The sequence below is a fragment of the Canis aureus genome, chromosome 26 (genome assembly GCF_053574225.1).
Source record: "Canis aureus isolate CA01 chromosome 26, VMU_Caureus_v.1.0, whole genome shotgun sequence".
Classification (NCBI taxonomy): Eukaryota; Metazoa; Chordata; class Mammalia; order Carnivora; family Canidae; genus Canis; species Canis aureus.
In genome coordinates, this window is record NC_135636.1 from 7,876,630 (window position 1) to 7,899,513 (window position 22,884).

The 22,884-nt window shown below is 40.2% G+C and overlaps 1 long non-coding RNA gene across 2 annotated transcripts in view; it reads right to left on the reverse strand.

The window, feature by feature from the left end:
• LOC144297848 (uncharacterized) overlaps positions 1-17,548 on the reverse strand; it is a 35,687-nt gene extending 18,139 nt beyond the window's left edge. Inside the window, exons 1-3 of one of the 2 annotated variants that reach the window (XR_013364712.1) lie at positions 17,302-17,548; positions 11,826-11,999; positions 7,443-10,201 (exon numbers count right to left, since the gene is read on the reverse strand). This is a non-coding gene — a long non-coding RNA (uncharacterized LOC144297848). Of the gene's footprint in view, positions 1-7,442; positions 10,202-11,825; positions 12,000-17,301 lie in introns of those variants that run through there. The other variant, XR_013364711.1, reaches the window with a different exon arrangement.
• Positions 17,549-22,884: the final 5,336 nt, after the last annotated feature.

Sequence of the window (22,884 nt, forward strand, 5' to 3'; positions counted from 1 at the left end):
ATTACAAAAATCTAAAGCCAATTACTTAGTATTTCTTATTACCTAAACAACAGCATGACATTAGAAGAAAACTGCACCTCTTCTTTTGACTTATTATTCATATAATAGCTATTGGAACACTTAGAATTAAATTGTATTTTCTTGCTGTTTTTTTTTTAAATTTTATTTATTTACTCATAGAGACACACACAGAGAGAGAGAGAGAGAGAGAGAGAGAGAGAGGCAGAGACACAGGCAGAGGGAGAAGCAGGCTCCATACAAGGAGCCTGACGTGGGATTCGATCCTGGGTCTCCAGGATCACGCCCTGGGCTGAAGGCGGCGCTAAACCGCTGAGCCACCCAGGCTGCCCTCTTGCTGTTGTTTTTAAAAAACAAGTTTACGTTCTTGTTTTTCTTATTTTAAAATTACAGTGGGGGCCCCTGGGAGGCTTAGTTGGTTAAGCTTCTGACTCTTGATTTCAGCTCAGGTCATGATCTCAGGGGTCATGAGATTGGGCCCCGCCTGGGCCCCAAGCTGGGCATGGAGTCTGCTCAAGATTCCCTCTCTCCCTCTACCTGTGCCCCTCCCCACCAGTTCTACTTTCTCTCTCTCTCTCTCTCAAAATTAATTAATTAATTAATCAAATAAAATTACAATGAATTTGATTACACCAAAAGTAAAGTCAGAAGGGAGATACCATTTAAAGATATCATATCACTTTATCAAGATTACTTAAAAATGGCCAATTGTCATTTTAAAATTTGTAAAATAACACATATTTGAGAGCACCTGGGTAGCTCAGTCAGTTAAGCATCTGACTCTTGGTTTCGGCTCAGGTCATGATATCAGGGTTTTGAGATCAAGCCCTGCATCAGGCTCCAATACTCAGTGTGAAGTCTGCAGTCTACTTGGATTCTCTCTCTCGCCTTCTCCCTCCATCCCTCCAGCTCATGCTGTCTTTCTGTCTCTTTCAAATAAGTAAATAAAATCTTTAAAATAATACATATTTGAAGGTAAATAAAACCCTCTTTGAAATATTTTTAAGCAGGAACTTAAAAACTTGGGTTCTCTTTATTCCTTCTCTGTTTCAAATTCTTAATGTGGCTCATTTTTGTGTCAGTAGTTTGAAAGGTACATATATTTTATAGATGGTTTATATTTATTGTAAGCGTGGCAGAGGTAGCTGGCTGGTGACCAAAATCAATACTTGCTGCATCTAAGAGTTTGATGTAGTTGAAAAGTGGCTGCTTAGGAAGGTACATTTACCAGTTTTCCTGACAAACAAATGCAGGCTTGTGATTGGGTGTCATCAATGGGCTAAGGCTGTTGAGAGATGAGGATGCTTCCACTATACTCTCCTACCATCAACTACATAGAAACACATGAAGATTTATGAGCTAGCAGAGCTACAGATGAAAGGAATCCAAAACCTTAAATTATGGTATGGAGTGGGGGGTGTGAGCCAATTGTCTTGTGAATCAGAAATAATTCTCTATTTGGATTTTCACCTTAATATATTTTTGGAGTGTGTTTTTTATAGTTTAGCTTACAGTACTACAGTAAGGAAACTCTCTTGGAAAATTAAAATTGGACATGGGAAATGCATGAATCCCTATAGCAGGATTCCTCATCAGCCACTGGTTTGCTGTTGTTGTGAGTATGAAGTCTCTGATTTTTAGGAAATCTCATTCATGTGCTGTTTGGAATTCATTCTTCTTCTATGTTACCTTGGGAAACTGCTCATTTCTATAGTATTGTTCCAATTATCATCACCCTTATGAATTCTTCTTTGAGCCCTCTATCCTTTTTCTCAGCATAATAATTCTAGTTAATAATTCCCTTTATTGTGCCACTTAATTCTATTTTTGTATCACAAGTGGTTTTTACATCTGTCTTTCCAACAGATGTGCTATGGATTGAATGGTTGTATTCCCCCCAAATTTATATGCTAAAACATGAATCCTCAATGTGATGGTATTTGGAGAAGGGGCCCTTGTGAGATAATGAGGTCATAGGGGTAGATCTCTCATGATGAGATTAATGCTCTTATAAGAAGAGACACAAGAGAGTTGCCTCTTTCCTCCATCTCTCTTTTTCTCTGTCTCCATCATGAGAAGAAGCCAGGAAGATGGCTGCCACCAAACCTGACCATGCTGGCATACTGATCTTGGACTTCAAGCCTCCAGAACTATAATAAATAAATACATGTTTGTTGTTTAAGCCACCCAGTCTATGGTATTTTTATTATAACAGCCCAAACTGACTTGAGACGAGATGCAAACAAATAACTGAGTTCCATCAATGCATTCATTTTTTCCCTTTTCTTTTCTTTCTTTCTTTCTTTCTTTCTTTCTTTCTTTCTTTCTTTCTTTCTTTCTTCTTTCTTTCTTTCTTCTTTCTTTTTTTTTTTTTTACCACTTGAATCTAGATGGTGCCTTGTCCATACTAGAGATGTAATAAAGTCTTGCAGAATGCATGAATGAGTGGTAACAGTAGTTGCTAAAGAAGTGTTGATCTTACAATAAACAGAAGACAAAGAGGATCATTCTGCAATACTGACTTGGAATTCTAAATATTCTTGATCCCCAGGGTTTCTATCTTGGGGATACTGAATTCTGATTTGGATCAAAAGCAACCTCAGCTGGCAAGATATTCAGGTGGGTATTACAGTGTGCCCAAGAGAGCTGTTTCTAAGCTTAGATGTGTAATAGTTCATGGAATGAAAAGCCCTGGGAACAAGGGGACTTGGCAGCGTGAGTAACTGGGCATTCCACTATGGCAGGCTCAGGCCTTGGCTAGAGAAGATTTCCACCTCTGTTTGGGAAATACACAATCACTGGCTCCTTGAACTGAGTGTCAGCTTAAGTCAAGGAGAAAATGCAGCTGTTAAAGCTACTAAATGTTAGTGTTCATTGGTTCCAGTCCTTTGGTAAGACAGAGTTATGGTTTGGCAACCTATGATCTCCTTTTTTCTGGAGACTTCTCACCATGCTTATATAGGGGTCCACCATGTTGTTCTGTGACTGGAACTCTTACTACAGTTGGTTGGTGTGAAGTAAGCCAATTAGAGTCTTTCTCTAGGAATTTTTGAGCTGAAATGTCTTTGTACTGGTGGCTAGGCTTTTTGATGTAATGTTTAGAAATTATTTAAGGCTGTATAGTTTTACCTTATGGATGAGAAAGACAAAAGTAGATCCATATAGAGAGAAGAATGGTGCAGATGTTCAGAGAAGGACACAACCAAGAGATGGAGAGAGAGTCTACCTGGGGATTAAGTGTGTTCCAGGATCTGGTTATTCCTGAGGCCAGATATATTCCTCTCATAGCTCTAGATAACTGCCCTTGTTTCTTTAAAATAACCCAAGACTTTCATGATCTGGTTCCCTTTGAATTTAAGCCAATTCCAGTTGGACTTCTGTCACTTCTCAACAAATAGGCTACAAATTCTAAACATGAGGGAAATGATGCTGAGGAAGAAGAATGTATTTCATTGTGTGATGCTGGATGTACATTCCATCTTGAGAAAGGAAAGAGTATTCTCTAAGTTACAGGAGTGTTTATGAAACTTTGGCTCATATTATTAATGGCATTTTCAAAAGGGCTTTACATAAAAAATTCATTCAGAGAAATTCTATTTCTCTTGTATTTCTTTGATTATCAAGGGGAAACTGGGCTGACGGGTAGACTTTGATCTCCTTTCTGGCTGCCAGTACCCCATTGTCATTCCATAGACCCAGGCTCCTAATAGATGGGGTGGACAGATGACATAGTGTACACCTTTGTGGGGGTCACCAAGAAGCGAGAGAGCCAATCAACACACACTTCTTTCGCCTCCTGAAGCTGAGAGGCCCAAACCAAAGAGTGATTATAATTCTCTCCAGAATCAATTAAAAGAAAACTATTTTCATTGTACTTAGGCCCCAAATGGGAAATTGGGAAATTTCTGAGGTAGAGCCAAATGGATTTTCACATAAGCTTTGGAATTTATTCATGATGCAAGGAGAATTCTTATCAGCTAAAAGAAAATAGGCACAGCTCTCCTTAAAATAAAGTGAAATTATGGACACAGGATTACAGCTGCCCCACACTGCCAAAAATGCTGTTTGTAGAACCCAAATCCTTTAGACACTCTTCCAAATCCAAGTAGTACGTTTTGCTTTTGCTATTTGTGTTGGCCCTATTAGCCCATGTTCTCTACTTCCTACCACATATAGTAACTGTGCATCAGGAAAAGCCATGATGTTTAAGAGATTCTCAAGGAATTTCTTGCTCTGTGGTAGGCATCCTCCAAGGCAAATGCCAGAAAATCACATAAAAATACAACATCATTATGGTCTCTTATAGGACCACTGCAGATGGGTAAACTGAACTTAATTAAAAATAAAACACCTTAGTGGCTTAGCCAATGAGTAGTAATGGAATATGAAGACATAGAGTGTATGTAGGAGCCTTTTTTGTGTCCTGTTTGATATGCCCTAAGCTTGGCTCTAATTTCAGCTTTGGTAGGTATCTCCTAAGCCATTTTTGTGTCCATTTCAAGGACCCATCACAAAGCTTTTTCTGTAGGTTTGTTGGAGCCATGCTCAATAGCAGGTGTCCCTAAGTAAGCTGAAGCCAATGTTCAGGAGTAACCTTCAATCAATCGCTGATAAGAGTTAAAAGATAAAATTCTCAAGTTGTTGTTTTTTGAAGGAACAATATAGTGGGGCATTCTTTGTGATTTCCCAGCAGAGCCTCAGTTCCCACAGCAGCAATAATATTAAAGCAATTGATTTTCTTTTATAAGACTCTCCTGATTCCCTCCTTCGAATTAGCACCCAAGTCCCTAATTCAGGTTCTGCTTTTGCAGAATCCAAACTAAGGCAGTATATAACTCTGTCTCCTTGTTTTCATTTCATCTTAGACTAAATTCTTGCTCCTTGGTAAAATCCAGTTGCCCCAAAGCAACACTTTCTTTATTATACGCAGGTGCTTATTATTCTTTTATCTCAGAGTATCAAGTGGAACTATTCCATACTCATAAATATCTCAAATTTCAACTGACTAAGATTGTACCATGTGAATATTTGAGTGCCACATGAACTGTGAAGCATAAAGCAAGGAGATAACCCATTGTTAATATTAATAGAAACGTCTACTTATTTATAGAGAATCTGCTTTGTGTCATGCCTTCTGTTCTCTATATTGACTTGGAATGTCCCTGCAAGGTAGGCATTAATAATCTACTTTACAGATGATATTGAGCCTTACCAAGGAGGCATCCAACCCAGATATGAAGTTCATGTTTTTTATGTGGGTCTGGAATTTTTGAGTTTCCTCCATGTTCTAAGATTTTTTTCTGTGTCCTATTTGGTTTTCAGTCAATTTAGCCAACCATTGGACATGTGCCATAGTCCTTGTGCACTAAAGAAAAGGAAATATGCAGGCCTTTAGAGAGCTATTTGATATAGATGTGAACTGACAGGGACAGCAGAATTAGATCCTATTAGAGTGACCTTCTATTTGAGTGGGCTTTATGCAGATCAGGTGACAAATTAAATTCTGGTCCAAGTCCATCTCACAGTGTTTCCAGTGGATCCTCACAACCACCTTAAGGTTATTTTTTCAGTACCCATATGCATAGTCAGGATGGAGGTCCTTAGCACCTGGAAGAATCCTTACATTGACTCTCTTTTTTGAAGATTAAGAAATAATTTGGAAGGAATATCCAAGTGGAAGCCTTTGAAACCATTCCTCCTCTGACCTGGCCAAGATAGAATCATGACACATCCCACGAAGAATTGCATCACTCTCAAAGAGACTTTAAGAATGCAAGGGTGGTGGTCCCCATTATATGCTCATCTAATTCACTGTATGGCCTCTGCAAAAGCCAAATGGATCATGGCAGATGACAGAAAATTACCATAAACTTTACCAGATGATAGCTCTAATCATAGTGGCAATGCTGACTGTGGTCTCTTAATGGAACAGATAAATGTAGGTTTTCATACTTGGTATGCATCTTTTGCACTCCTGAATGTGTTAGTTTCAAGCTCCACCAGGAAGAAGCTTCAAAGGCAGTTCACTTTTACATGGAAAGTATAGCAGTACACATTTCCTTGAGTTCATTTTATTAACTTATTTTAACTGGAGTTTGATAAATTCTTTTTTTTTTTAAAAAAAAGATTTTATTTATTTATTCATGAGAGACACAGAGAGAGAGAGAGAGACGCAGAGACACAGGCAGAGGGAGAAGCAGGCTCCATGCAGGGAGCCCGATGTGGGACTCGATCCTGGGACTCCAGGATCATATCCTGGGCTGAAGGCAGGCGCTAAACCACTGAGCCACCCAGGGATCCCCAATAAATGTTTTTTTGATTGAATGAATAGAAACATTGAATCCAGAAAGTATCCAAATTTCTGGAACTCAGGTCACTGGCTCTGTTCTTATCCTCAGAATCTATTTGCTGATTCATCAACTCAGCCCAAGAAAAAGAAAGGATTTCTCTCCAATGTCCTTTCATTAGGACTAATTATAGTATGGGACATTTTCTTTCCATTTTCTGTTTTGACATAATTTCGGACTTAGAGAAAGGTTTTAAGAATAGTATAAAGAATCAGGTGATTCCCTGGGTGGCTCAGTGGTTTAGCGCCTGCCTTCCACCCAGGGCGTGATCCTGGAGTCCCGGGATCGAGTCCCGTGTCAGGCTCCCAGCGTGGAGCCTGCTTCTCCCTCTGCCTGTGTCTCTGCCTCTCTCTCTCTCTCTCTCTCTCTCTCTCTCTCTATGTCTATCATGAATAAATGAATAAAATCTTTAAAAAAAGGAATAGTATAAAGAATTAAAACTATAGTGAGTTACCAGTTTAGAATTCCTAGGATGGCTGAAATAGCAAGTGTTAGCAAGAACGTGGACAAATTGGAGTCCTCATACACTGTGGGAATGTGAGATGGTGCAACCACTCTGGAAAACTGTATGACAGTTCTTCAAAGTTTAAGCAGAGTTAGCATATGATTCAGAAATTCCATTCCTGCGTATACCTCTAGGAGAAATGAAAATTGTCCACACAAAAACTTGCACATGAATGTTCATGGCGGCATTATTCAGAATAGCTACAAACCAGAAACAATCTAAATGCACATCAATGAATGCCTAAACAAAATGTGATGTATCCTTGCAAGGGAATATTATTTGGAAGTAAAAAGAAATGAAGTACTGATACACGCTACAAACTTTGAAAACATCGTGCCAAGTGAGAGAAGCCAGTCACAAAGGACTATATATTGTCCATTTATATTAAATATCCAGAAGAGGCAAACCTGTAGAGACAAAGAATAGATGTGTCTTTTGTGATATTGACAGTTTTGGAAGATACAAGTCAGCCATTTTGTAGAAACTCTCTCAATTTGAGGTTGTATGATGTTTCCTCTTGATTATATTGAGAGGAAGAATTTCAGGCAGGAAGACCCCAGAAGAGCTGTTGTACACTTTTCATTGCATCCTATAAAGAGGTGCACTATGTCAAGTCCAATTACTGGTTGTGTTAATTCTGATCACTTGGTTAAAGAATTTTGCCTACCAGGCTTCTTCACTGTGAATTTACCACTTCCTTTGTAGTGAATAAGAGGCTTCTCATGAGGGGCAATCCTGAGGCTCAGGACAGAACATTTGGCTCATGGAAGTTATGCAACCACCAAGTCCAATCAGAAGGGAGGAAAGTTCATCTGTCAGAAACTCTTGTATACCTCGGCCTTCCAAGAAGAAGGGCCAATTGGCTCTGCACCAACATTAACTCTGTAGTTGAGTGGAATAAACACAGCAAAAGTCTGCCTCTCTTCAGATGAGGGCTGGGACACAAGGACTGAAAAACTGGGAAAGCTTTCTGCCTCCTTTGCAGCTAAACACACAGCTAAACACACACAAGACTTACCCCCCATTCTTCTCACCTCCAGGGATTCCTTACCCTTTTAGGAAACAGCACAAACACTGATGCTCACTCACAGCAGGGACCTCAAGTTTGACTACAGTAGAGTAAAACTATTGTCACCACAATTAAACACTTCTCTTCTAGACTGACAATTATTTGAGGCTTGGATGGCCACTTTGGCTTTGTAGCTTTTCACTTTTCCCTACTTTTTTCCTAGCAAAGTCCAACACTTCCCTCAGCTCCTGGCTTAAACGTCATTTTCTCAAGGAAGGCTTTCTGGACACCAGTGCCTGCTCCGGATTAGCTCTACCTGCCCCATCATCTCTTCTCTTCACTGTTCCTTTCCTGCTGGAACCCCAACGGCAATGAACTGGCTTTCAGTGTGATTATTTAGTGGGTGGCAAACTCATTTCCTAGATCCAACATGCCAATGTGAACACCATCCTGATCCTTGCAGCAGCCCTAGTGCCTGCAAGTCAATATTTGCAGATGGACAAAGGAATGAATAAATGAGTGGTCGACAAGCACTTAGCCTTTCTTCCCAAGATCTAGTGCATATTGTGGTAGGTTGATGATGGCCCCCTAGAGAGGCCTGAGTCCTGACACTCAGAACCCGTGAATGTTACTTTAGATGGCAAAAGGAACTTTTCAGATAGCATCAAGTTAAGGATCTTGAGATGGGGAGATTATTCTGGATTCGCTTGGTGGGCCCAATGTATTCACTAGGATCGTTATAAGAGGGAGAGAAGGGGTTTCACACAGAAGCAGAACTTGGAGTGAGGCATCTATGAGTCAATGAATGCCATAGCCTCTAAAATATGAAAGAGGCAAGTAATGGATTCTCCCCTGGAACTTGCAGAAGAAACAAAGCCAGCTGATCCCGTGGCTCCAGTCCTACAAGACTCATTTCAGACATTGGACCTCCAGAACTATAAAAGAAGAAATTCATATTACACAGCCATGCAACTGGCACTGAGATGATGCCAATATTAATGACCCTCATTGTCTCTCTGGGAAGCTCTTATAGGAGGTCAAAAATTTATTTGGCATGGTGATGGCACAATACATAATGAAAGAAAGAATGAACCCAGTAGATTCGGTAGAAAGAGAAAATAATCTATGTGTGAGTAATATAGAATTCAAAGAAATATTTTTTTTAAAAGAATTTGTCTCTGCTTTCTTCACTCTGCTATTCATAGGGAAGGCACATCTAATTTGCTGAAAGATAATATCAGGAATTCATAGCAGTAGGTTTGTCACCATTCCCACACCGGTATAGCGATCCTGCGATATAGAGATACAAAGACTTCCCAGGATGCTATCTGATCCAGCTAGAAAGAAAAAAGCCCATTAACTTTGTGCAATAGGCTGGCTATAGAAGAGATTGTGGCTCTGTGTCTGTCTAAGGTCCAATCCAGTGTGTGTTGTACTCTGTGATTGATCCATTTGCAATCTTCTTGGAATGAATTGAGAACCACAGCTCATCTCGGACAACTGGGGAGGAGGGCCGGGGGAGGTTGCTTTTCAGCTGCACAAGGGAAAGGAAGTCAGTTCACAGGCATTGTCTGTGGTTCAGATAAGTTGCAGAGGCCTGACTCCTAGGCAGTGATTTCACTGACTCAGGACTCAAGTGTCACTGTGGTCTGAGAGGCCTAAAAAGGAGGCTGGGATAATAGAAATTTCTGTTCCTCCTTCCGTGAAAAGATGCTGTGAGGACTGAGTGGATTGTGTTATTGGAAACACTTGGTCAATGGGATCATAAGCAACTGATTATGCACCATTTCTACTCCAATTTCTACTCCAATGGTCATGGACTCGGGCTTTTCAGGATGGAGGAGAAAGATCAGTCACTGACAGGAGAGAAGGTGTCCAGGGAAGGGGACTCTGGTTGGTGCTTAGGCAAACTGAGTGCCTGGGGTGAAATATTTAAGGAGACACTGGTTCTCTGGTCAGGCCTGGACCCTGGGGCCTGGTGGTAATTAGGAATATGGAGTCAGACTACTTAGGTTCAAGGCCTGGTTCTAGCACCACTGGCTGAGTGACCCTGGGCAAGTTATTCTTGGGGCCTTAGCTACTTATCTGGAAAATGGGCCTCATGGGAGAAGTCATCTCTGGGGCATGGGGGAATTCAAATGTCAGATGCTTAGAATCTCATCTTGTACGTAATGAGTGCTCAAATATTGTTAGCTACAATGATTTTGATTACTGTTACCTTTAAACCAACAATAGGCAACAAGAACAGGAGGAAGGCCTTGTCCCCACAGGCTTGGAACCAGCTGAGCTTCCTGGAAAACCAGAAGACAATGTGCCAGGAACCTGGGTGGGAAAGGATGCCCCACTTCAGTCACAAATGCCTTGCAATTTGCTGGGGTCTACTTCCTCCTGAGTTCTCCCTGGCTTTGCAGACCAGTGTTCTTAGACCTTTAAAATGTATTTATTCTCCAGACAGTGCTCTTGGCCTTTGAGATGTCATTACCCTGTGTGTGGCAGCTATAGTGTCTACACAATGGGAGGGGCGATCAAGAGTGCACAGATAAACTAGAGCTGCCATCCCCACATGCTCAACAAGTCCAATTAGGGCCAATAGATAAATATTGACACATTAGACTATTTCCTCATTTATTTTCTGTTGATTGTCTGGGCAATCTGATGGGGCAAAATTCCACTTTTCTGATAACTGATTCTTGGCTAATAAAAACAAAGTAAAGGCTTCTGTCCACAGTGGGTTGGGCAGGCCAATTGTGTACAAGCAGTAATCGGATTAAATGGACTCCTAACTCTATTTGCAGCCACCACAGCCCCTTGAACACTTCCCACAACTGAAGGCTACCCATCATGGTGGTTTTCTGGCCTTTGAAATCAAATGGACAAGAAGCAGGAGGAGGCAGCCAGTTCTGTCTCCACACAAAGTGCAGGGATGAAGAAAAATACACGCCTACCCTTTGCAATTAAGTAGACAAGCAGAGAGAGGGGTTCTGGCCAATGAGGAGAAACCCATTTTCATTCTTATAAATATATATATGTCTTTTCCTAATTTTCTTTCAAAAAAAAAAAAAAAGCCAGCAAAGAAGGAGAATAGCTAAAGTGTAAACCTGCACTGTACATCCATGAGAAAACTAGAAGTCTTGCAAGAGTCGTTTCTATCCAGCATTCTGGGGGGCAATGCATCTTCCTGATTTTGCCAATTTATCTAGAAAATATTACAATTTAATCTGTGTTAATAAAAGACCAACAGAGTAACAACGCCTGGGGTTTTATGTGTCTGGCTGGCTTCTATTAGCATTTAAATCTGCATCCATTACATTAGTCCCTTAAAATAAACACAAACATTTATGCGAGCGACAATTCGAGTTAGCCTTAGTCAGTCTTAAATAATGTCACTCAACTCGGCATTTGGACCGAAGCCTGTGAATCATGAGGTGTATTTTTGCCTACAGTCTGATAATTTTCAAAGCTATTGGCAACCTGGGAATTTCCCTTCCTTATCACCAGGGCTCAGCTAACTTCACTAAGACTAATCAGGCCGGGAATCATTCATTCAAGGATTGCATGATCATGTTTTTCTTTAGCTGTGACAGCTGCCTCAGCCACATTAGCAATGCAGATTAGCCAGCCTAATAGGTTAATGCAGAACACGCGAAAATTAGGTTTAATCCCCAGTGAAATAATCTAACATTTTCACATTTCTTGATGTTGGGATAGAGACATTGCTGGTGACTCAATTAGGTGTAATGTAGATCAAAGCAAATTTACCTTCTGGCTGAACCTCCCCAATAGTTTAGACAGAAGACTATAGCAAGGGACCTTTACTAATTGGTGAATAGCTGTAGGGAAAATCACATTAGGAGCTCTAGGAAAAATTGCAATAGGAGATGTGAGCAGAACTCTTTGGGCCTAGGACAGACAATCGATATATTTTGCAAACATCCGCATCTCTCACTTGGTCATGCCTCCAAACGATGTTGCAGCTCTGCAGATGAAAACACCTCGTACCAACACAGTCAGCCTTTGGGCATCGCTGCTATAAATGGGAATGCTCTCGCTCTCGATCTCTCTTAATCTGCACCTTTTTCGTGTCCTGTCCAGGAGTATCACAATTGTATTCTCAATGGGCCTGCATTGTGAGGGGAACAGAAAAAGAACAAGAGGGTGTCTAATGTTTTCATTCTGGTGAACAGCATATCAAACACCCATCTCTTTCAATCATAAAGGGAAGGAAACAAAAAATTACATGCCCTCAGTTGCCAAATTATTTTTTTGCCTTGACATCTTAATTCTTAATCCTTGTGTGTGGTCAAATCAGTCTTCTATAGGCAACCAATCAAGCAATTATTTCTAAATTATATTTGCCCAACTCACATTGATTGGCCATTCTTTTCTTATTGGGTTAGCTCATTAATTCCGAGCAGCTTGCTTATTATGCCTTCCACATCATTTTCCTTCCGAGCCTATCTGCTCCAACCAGCCTGCTGATGTTTCAAGATGCCATACAGGGGGGAAAAAAAAACCCGACCAGTGATCTACGCATTGTCTCCTCTAGCAATTACAATTCACATTGCTGATTAACTTTGATGTGAAAACTAATGAGATAAGACAAGTTATCAAGGCGGACCTGATCGTCATTCCATTTATACAGCATTTGCCATCGGTGAATGACAAAAAAACTAATGAAGACATATCTGACAGCAGGCTGAGCAGAGACAGATTTCGGTGCCCCATCAGTAAGAGTTGAGCTCCGTTCTCATGGTCTATCTGAGACATGTCGGAATTAGCTTTAATAATGGAAACACTTCATCTAAATGGACACATGTTTATATTAAAATAACTACATGATAAATAGATGGCGGAGATTTTATGCCTTCTTGAGTCTAAACAACAAAGTAAAAATGTGTTCTAGTATTCACTAAATCATTCGGAGGAAAATTCAATTTAAGCTATTATACTTATCACTGAGCGAGCGTCCCCAGTTTATAGGTAACAAATGTTGGTTTTCGGAGGGCGGGTGTAGAAATGTGATCTGGGCAGAACAGGAATGATTTACTTTGTTAAGATGGTAATGGGCAGATAAACAGAAGCACAATATTGGTAAAGCTACTGAACAGTAATAGCTTTGTGGTGTAGAGATCCACTGGAATGACATTTCCAGCTGTACATTTTCGTAAAGTTCTGTTCATTTTCGGAAGTGAAACACTGGGGGTCTCTGCTTTCTGCTCACGTGTAAATACAGTACCACTGCTCTCTCTGTGTACCATGCATTATGTTTAGAAGAGTAAATTCAAAGCATTTCTCTGGATATGCTCATATGTGGGTTTCTTTTCCCCTAATAAATTAACAAGGAAAAGCATATATTGTGTGGGAAATGTAAATTTTCTGTGGACGTAATCTTGGGGGCTGAGCATTTAATAATTAAGAAAAAACACACATTTTATTAAATTGGATTTAAAAAGTGGTTACATGCGAGCTTCAATAAAATTCATAAGTATTCCTACAGTTAAAAGGATTCCAATGCATTTTTTGGTCTCTGCATTATCTCTGTTACCTTAGCCTTGTAAGTATGAAAGGAAGTAAAACGCAGATTGTCTTTAGAGATAACACAGCCTTCCAAATAAGGCATTTTGCTACTTTGATAAATCATTACGGAAATCGTAAGAAAAGGGGAAATGTTCATTTTCCTAGAAAAAGCTTTCTTCTCTCTAACATATGCAAGTGTATTGTCTTTCATACATAAACATCATGGAATAATATTATACTCAAATAGCATGGGATAAGCCAGAATGAAAAAAGCGGAGGTGGGGGGATAAATTGTGGCATATTGAAGCATATCTTAAATATCATCCCTTTTTTAGATGGGTGGTAGTTCTGTTTTATTTAGCCAAATACGATTTGAAACATTCTAAGGCAGCTGTCTCCAAATATAATTGCTAGTTACCTTTTTTGGACTAAAAAAAAAAGAAGAAATACATTAATAGAATCAGCATCTGTGATCAATATTTCTCCCCCTCTCACTGTACCCACCCGCAGCCATCACAAACAACAGCAGGAAAGCAAAAAATGAATACAAACCTACTTTTCTGGAGGGGCTGTATTTAAAAAAATCTACTGCATGTGATGAAAGTTAATCGCAAGTACTGTTTTAAGGATGAAGAAACAAATTAGTACTCCAGCGAGGGATTAAGTTTAAAAGCTCTTCTCAGAACCGAAGATAAATCCTATATATTAGAAGACACTATAAAAGTACTTGCGTAAGAGCTAGAGGCACAAGTGGAAAGTTGACCCCCAGGATGGTTTGATGATGGTGTGCTAAGTTTATAAAATTCTCCCTCAATAAAAGGAGCCTGTAAGTACAGTGCCCACTAAACACTGAAGCAATTGTGCTAGAAAACGGGTTTCCAATTTTGACTCAAGTGGCAAAATTAAGCCCATCTGAACAAGGGCTGACCGATTTCTTCTCTGGAACCTGCCTCCTCGCCCTCCCCCCAATACACTCGCTTCTCTTTCAGCCCATCCATCTCTGGAATTCTCTCCTGGTTATGTTTACCACTCAATTCTAATGTTAATTAGAGACATACACATCCGTATTAGTAACCCACGTTTTCATTAGCAAAGCCCACCCGGCCAAATGAAAACCGAGAGTATGTCTGCATGTGAGCCAACAATGCGGAGATGGCTGTATTCTTGAACACACATATCTAACATTCTTTCCTCCCTGGTATTAATTTTCTCTTCTGTGTCCTCTTATTATGCTATCTCTAACATGGGTGGCGGATTCCTTTTTAGCCTATTTCTTTAATCTATTTTAATAAATAATTACAGGCAGCTGCAGAATTTATTCATTCCAGAGGGCTACCTCCTTCACATTTTTTTCCAGAGGTGCAGCTCAAGGAGACATGGTGATAATCCAGGCGGGTGGGGTGGGAGGTGCTGGGATCCCTTCTACACAATGTCATTGTGAGCTTCCATTTAAAAAGAAAAATGTATATTTCACTTAAAAGCGATGCAAGGTTAGCGCCTCTTCCCAGGGCATGCTTCACAACAAGGGACACTCTGGGTCCATATTCTGGAAAGGAGCAGGAGGAAAATGAAAGAAATAAAAATCACTACAACATATTTTTTAAGATATTGATGGGAGGAAGAAAGATTCATACTCTTTGTTTCCCTGCAATAGGGAATAATTAGCCTTCACAGGGTTTGAGAATTTTATTCCTAAACTAGTTAATCTACTTTGTTTGTGTAGTACTTGGGGCTTTACTTATTTTTATTCTATTAAGAACAAAAAGAGAACTTCGTCTATTTTTCACAGTTTCTTCCATCTTCCCTAGGATGTATTATAATTTCCAATGTCTTGATTCCAATGCTCACAAGATTGGGTATCCCTTCCAGGGCTGGAGTCCCACTTACCAACCTTTATAACCCTCATAATACAAACTGGTTTGTATAGCCCTGAGCCTGGGGCTGAATAGTTTTTCTTCATTCCTTCCAAATGGCCCCGTGGACAAGCACACTGGGTACATTTCACTGATCAATCTCACTTCTTCAAAACCAAACTTTACCCCATCCCATTCAAGCAAACGTTTAAAAGCATTTGAAAATGGGAAGCTAACTTCATAGCTCAGCTGTAGAGTGGGTTTGTAGTATTTATCTTTGGAGAACTGAAAATAAATTCCTTTATTAAGTGCTTGCTTGAAGTGCATTGCTAAACAGTTCCTATACTCTGTATTCAAAAATTTGTTAACTGAGCTCCCTTCCCATAAATGATTTTTTTTTTCAAAAAAAAAAATCCTTGCTTTGAATTTATATATATTTCAGTCTTGACTAATGTTTTATTTAAAACAGTTACGGTGCACCTTTTGATTTGGAGTTTAAAGTAAATAATATTTGTACATCTGAAACATACTCAAGACAAATGAAAAGCCTCTAGATGCTTTTGTGTGAGATGTTGAAGGGCTCTACAAACTTAAAAGGACAACCTCAATTAAGCTCATCTTCATCTGGAAAAAAGTAGCAACTGAAAGCTGAATATATTAGATAATACACACTTGCCAAAGAGCATTCTCTTAGCTGCTTAAAAAAAATTTTTTTAAAGAAAAAAAAGAAAAATATTCTTGATAACCAACCCAAAGCTGGCCTGAGTGTCGCAAGATGCTAATTTTGTTTGAAACTGTTCAACTAACTCTGAATAGATATCCATATTCAACAAAGATGTAATTAATAGCAACGTTTCCTTCAGCCTCAAGACATCATAACAAGCAGCAAAGTACAAAAAGATTTTTATGGGAACTAATTTAAGGACAAAGGGTTGACCTCTCGCATTTCATTAACTAACTGGAGGGAGGCAGGGAAGAGTGGCAGTGCTCATGTCGTTCATTTCAAGCAGCCAATTTCAAAATGCAAATCACAATCTGCAGATGTTGGAGACTGATATGGATATTTTTAAATATCATTTGTTCAATTTAAGGACATCAGACATTTGAATTTTAAATAAAAATCAAAACCAATTTTGGGATTCATTTTTAGTCGGGGAATGAATGTATTCATGGTGCATTGAAGGTCTTTAGGTTAGCTATGTTTTCAAGTGTCTAAAACTATTCTTGTAAACCATTAATTTCATATATTATTTCCAAAACCTTTTAATGGAGAAGTTCTATTAAGCTACACATTATTTCTGATGATTGTGCCAAGTGAGAAGTGGTGTATTTTGAGTACAGAGTTGAGAAGGATAGAAGCAACCGTCCGAATCAGACACCTGATTCCTAGAAGTCTTCAAAATCTAAGTATTCAAAACCTCTGGACCCTGCAGTTTGCTTCAGGTGGTACCTGAAATAAAATCTGAGAGGTTCATCTTTATAGGACAAGGAAACAGTTAAGTATATTACTCCTTTTAGAATTCGGGCCTTTCCCGACTCTATTTCGGCTTTTTCCTTTTTTTTTTCTATAGGGCCCTTTCCACTATCTGACTCACTATGTATTTTACTTTGTCTTTTTGTCTGTCTCCACTCCCTTCTCACTAGAAAATAGGCTTCAAGAAAGCAAGGACTTTCAGCCCTTCTGTTCAGAGCCTAATCTCCAGAGTCTAGTCCTGCATTGTCCATGGCAGTCACGTGTCACATGTGGTCACTCAGATTTAGTTTAAAATTCAGTAATATTGAACAAAATTAAAAATTCAGTTCCTCAGTCACACTAGTCACATTTTAAAGGCTCAACAACCACAGGGGTTAGTGGCCATGCAGATATAGAACATTCTTATTGCCTCCAACAATTCTAGGGCCTAGCAGTGCCTGGCACATAGTAGGTCCTCAATAATATTTGTGGAAATTGAATTTGAACACTTGGAAAAGACTATTTCCAGGGATAAGAGATGTCTGATATGGTTGCCCCCACTGTCAAATGCTTAGATTGAGTGAGAAAAACAGGCTTACCACAGAGCTCGCAGCATGGTATCACGGAGTATTCCATATATTTCATCACCAAAGGCAGATGTGTGTCTTGTAGTTTGGCTTTGTTTTGATTAGGGTAGAAAGAATCATGCAATTCACTTTCTCGTCTCTTCATGTGGGACTTCTGAGGTGGGTCAGGAAAGATATCGCCAACCCCATTTTTAGGTAGGAGATGAAGGCATCAGAGGATTAGCCCCTCACTGCCAGAGGACAGAGAATATTGTAGGGCTACACCTTCTTGTTCAGTCCAATTCTCCTAATTAGTGCAGCCTTCCCCATGCACTCCCACAGACATTTTAGGGAGGCACTTAATAAATGCTTAATTGACTTGCATCAAGCAATAACATTGAAAGTAATTAAAATTGGCTTCCACTCATTAACCTTCATCATCACCACCACCACTTATTAAATTTTATTATGTAGTGGGCAGCATATGAAGACTTTACACATATTCTCTCATTTAATCCTGATGACAGTTTTTAATATAGATTGCTTTCCCAAATTTACATATGAGAAGGTGGGATACAAGGAAGCACTGTCTTCCCATCTAGAAGAGCACGGGGGCCTTTGGTCAGAGTTGGGGCAGCTGAGCCACTCCCTTTATATATGGCAAGTTATCATATTTACCCATTAATATTTTTCACTTGCATTTACCATAGGCCATCTTGTCTGTCTTCTTCCTCATAGACAGTTTGATTTTATAATCCAATGAGACCTACTGGGGCTGGATATAAAGAAAGACTAAAACAATAGCTTTGGTGCCAAGATGTGAAAGAAAGTGAGTATTCATTAGGAACCTTCAACGGCTTGTGTGTAGTGTTCTGTAGAATATGATACTGAGAGTACAAAAAGAGGGAGGCCAACATGGGAATGAAGGCCTCTGCTAATTCTACCTGTGTCCCACTGCTTGTCATGGACACAGGCTGTTATGATGATGGGCAAACCTCATAGGGACAGTGGAACTTGGAATGGGAAGAGGGCTTTTGAGTTGTATAACCCTTGACAAGATGTGTTTCCTTTGAGCTAGGCTCCAACTGTCCATACTAGCTCATGCTAGAAGCCATTAAAACACCATTGGATCTCAACTGCTCTCTGTTTTCTCTATCTTATTCTTAATGTCCCATAAGAGCAATAATTATAAAATGGGGAGGATAAAGAGAGGGTGGGAACTCATTTAGATATATATTTCTGAGGTTGTCAATATCCCAAACCATACTCTGGGCCACTGAACTGACCTTTTGGATAGATATGGACTAGATTTGCTATAGTTATAGACAGGCATGGGATGAATTGTCAAAGTTACCAAGGAATGCTTTTTACCTACACCCAAGGGAAAGATACTAGTAGCAAAAGACAAAGGCTTGTGGGAACTTGAGATTCATGATTCTGGGGACCAAATCTCAGCTCTTGGGGATATCAGCTTTTGGGGTTGTTTCCAAATAAGGGAAGTAGGAAGACTGAAATCTTCTTGGGGGCCCATAAAGAGGAAAAACTGCAAAGTGGATGGACACATGCACCTGTGCACATGCGAGAACATGGACACGTCTCTCATGACCACATATTCTTTTTTTTTATTTATTTAATTTTATTTTTGACCACATATTCTAAGCCAAGGAGTCAATACCTGGTTACACCAATTTGCAGGTTGCTTCACTAGGAGTGACAGGCTGGGACATAAAGTTTGAATTTCTACGTTGTGATAAAGTTGTTGGTAGCAGAATTCAAAATTAAGGCAATCGCAGAAACTTGAAACTAAATGGGTTTCATAGATCCTACCCATGTGGGGGTTATTTACACCCTGCTTTATTTCTAGTGAACTCATGCCATCATAAATAAAGCAACTGACAAAACCTTTGACAAGAAAAATATTAATAAGTGTAATCAATAGGAAGCATAATGACTCAATGGTCAAAATGAAATAAGTCTAAAAAAATAAAAACAAAATCAGAAAGTTATCACCAGATGTAAGCTAAGTCCTGGGGACAGTCACCTGTAAAATATAAACCCAACCAAGAAGAAACAATAAAAACAAAAGACTCATATCTGACAACTCATTTGGGGCTGTATTTTGGCTGATATTCTGAAATAGAAGGAATACACTCTGGTGGAGGGTTCCACTGCTGTCCTAGCTCAGTGGGCAAGTTAGTCATATGTTATTTTCTCACTTTGCTTTGGTCATCAAGGCTCTCCAAACCTCCATCACCTTCTCTAAGAATATTCATCTACTCTTTTTGGGTGTGTGCTGGGTTGGCCGAAGGTGGGGATTTTCACAGAATGGGTCACGGGTTGCTGAAGAGAATCTGCGGGACACAGACAAGTTTTACTCTAAAGTGAGCCATGGCTGGATTGTCCCCTGGAAATAAGGGCCTCACTGCACAGCCATGATGGGCCACGAGGGCCACACTGCCTACCCAGCTTATTCCCTCAGTGCTTCTATGTCTTGACTGTGATCTAGTTCAGTAGGGCTCACTGTCACCATGCTTGATGATAATCCCCCCCATGTACTTTAGATTCCCCCTCCTCATTCTGCTTTTCTTTTATTCTTGACATGTTATCCTCTAAGAGACCATGCACTTTATTTCTGCTTATTGTTTACAGTCTGTCTTCCCTGCTGGGATGTAAGCTCCACAGGGCTGGAGATCTTTATTTGTGTGGTTCATAGACATGTCCCAAATGCCCAGAACAGTTACTGCCACATCCTAGGCACTCAATAAATATTTTTTGAAAGAAGGGATGAATGGATTCTTTGTAAGTACCTGGCATGGCTGTGGAAGGTAAGTCTGTCCTGCAGTTCTCTCTCTGTCTCTTATCCCTGTGGCTTGTCCTTCCCTCCAATGTGTCATTAGATCAGGGGAACTTTTATCCACTCTCCCAGAGCAGAAAAATGCTGCAGGTTATACCTATTAAATCTTTCTGTCACAGGCCACGGCCATCGGTGCCCTCTTTCCCTTCCCTCCTGTTGCTCAGTGAGCAGTATTTGTAGATCTGGTCTCTGATTTAGAAGAACATGATTTTAGGAGCTGGAAGAAACTCCTGTGTTTCAAGGAAGAAGTTTTAATTACCAATATTCAGAGTTATTTCCTCATCACATTAGTTTTAAGCCAAGGCACACTTAGTGTGCAGACCCAACATCTTGCCTTTTGGCTCCACAAGGTGCCAGGTTGTCCTGTGTGGCTTCCTTTTGTCCCCACTGTAGACATCCTCTACCCACTGCCATCACTGCATCCTAGTGCATACCTCCACGGGCTGTTTCCCCCACCCCCCTCCCTTCAGTGTGTCTGGTGAAAGCCTGAAAGGATTCAGCTTTATGGGGAACAATCCCATCCCACAGTTTTGTCCCTTCTCTTCAGCCATTCCCACCCCTTCCTTGGGTTCTAAGCAGAACAGGCTCTTATTAAAATGAGGTAGTAGTCAAATCCAGTCTTTGGAGCTTCCTTCCTGACCTCCAGCCCTAAGCAGCATCTTCACACTTTCTCCTCTTTCCTTCCTTCCCATCATGCTGCTGAGATGGCTAGAGTTGCCCACTGAACTAGCAGGTCCAAGAATGGCTGCTCTCTGGGGATTGGCATGGTAGAAAAGGCTGCTAGGAGATGTCTTTGCTTACTACTCCCATAATGTTCTAAGGGTGGTGTTTCAGGTATTTTAAGGAGTGAGATGCTGGTGTGAGCTCAATAGGGCTTTCCTACATCCTTTATTCTATATTTTGGAGCACTGGTGCTCATTCTTACATAGCACAGCCCTCTAGTTTTTTCACTTAGGGGCTTGGGCTATGTTCTTCATGAAAGCAGAGGAGGAATCTCAGGCCAGCTTTACCAACAAATGCTTTTGCCTCTCCAAAGAACCTGGCTTGGTGTTCCCAATTCGTCCCCTCGAACATTTGTTGGTGGTAGATTCCAAGGATTTCTGATCAATGACCAATAGAAAGAGGCTAAAGCGTCCATCACATGGAGTTATTTTAAAACAACAAATTTCAATATTACACAGCAATTCATACACACATATACATCCTACAAAAAGACATTTTGTGCGCTGGCCCATTAAGAAAGAAATCCCACAGAGTGTTGAGCCAGATGTTTTCCTTTTAGCTCTTAAAATGAAGGATTCATTTTTACAAGATAAATTCATTTTTCCCCCCTGCAAAGGCATTTTAAGCTCATTCAACTGGTTTAATTGGTCAACCTGTACTCATCACCCAGTGGGGAAGTGGGTTCTTCTCTTGCCTCCAACAAAGCCAGGCCTCAGAAAGAGTGACGACTGTCCAGGGTCTCACCATGCTTGCCAGCCCTTTTGCCTCCATCATATGTCAACAGCTCCTGCAGATGTCTCAGAGCAAAATAAATGACTTCCAGATGTGAAGAAAAGAACTGAATGCATTCATGCAGAAGTGAAGGGGGCATTGTTTTCCCTATGTTGGGGTCTCTTGGAAGGTATCAATGAACAACAAATTCATTCTTAATATCACAGGAAATTGAAAATGGAATGTATCACCCAGCAAATAATTTCCTATTTTCCATGCCGAGAAACCCAAACCTAATTTCTTGTTAAGTACCAAGGCTTACATTCTCTAGGAAAGCATTAGACTGCTTACCCACTAGTCAGATTTAATAGCTCATTATTCCAATTTAAATTTCAAAACAAATGCAAAGGTTTACAAGAATGGCTTATATGGATTTCATAAACTGATACTCCTTTTTTGAGGTCTGCTGTCTTGACTGGGGAAAGTCAGTCACCTTCTTGAAAATACTTTCAAAGTGGAAGCCCAGATACACATCATCTGCTTCTGTCATAAATAGATCATGCAATTTTTAGTGTTCAGGAGGAAGGAAATGACTTCTTTTTTCTTCCTAAGATGCTACCATCCACTAGTTGGATGTGTGTGTATGTGCAACGATGAAGCTGATGATGATAGTGTGTGTGTGTGTGTGTGTGTGTGTGTATGCAGTTTTAAAGTATAAATCATGAGACAGAGTGGGGTTGAAACCAGCCCCAAGGAAAGGTACTATGGCTTTGCACCAAAACTGGGGCTTATGAGAAACTTGCTCAGTTGACAACAGTATAGCCCCAGAATCTCTCACACACTTCCTCAGGACAGGATTATAATTTGAATCAGAAGGTTTTGTATTGCTGGTATCTACAAACAGGCAAATAAATGTAACCTTACCTGAGATCTCATCAAAGTTCTGGGCTCCACCATAGGCCTGTTGTCAATGTTGCTTGATTTTGTTTTCCATAAGAGTAAGTGCAGGCATCTCAAAAGTCTAGTGACATACTGGCATGAGCACACCTTGCTCCATTGTCTCTACAAATGACATCTTGGTTTGAAATGACCTTGTGCATTACTTGCTTACTCTTCACGTCTCAGGACAGGAGGGACTTCATTTCCTTCAGGGCTATGTCCCCAGTTCCTATCTAGTCCCTAGAGTGGATCCTGGCTCATTCGAGGCACTTACCACCCTTGTAGGATGAATGGATTAGGGCCACTACTTCCTTGTGGGACCTCTGGGAAATCCAAGTGTCTTTCCATAGCATTGACTAATGATTAATTGGTTTGGACAAATGCATCCA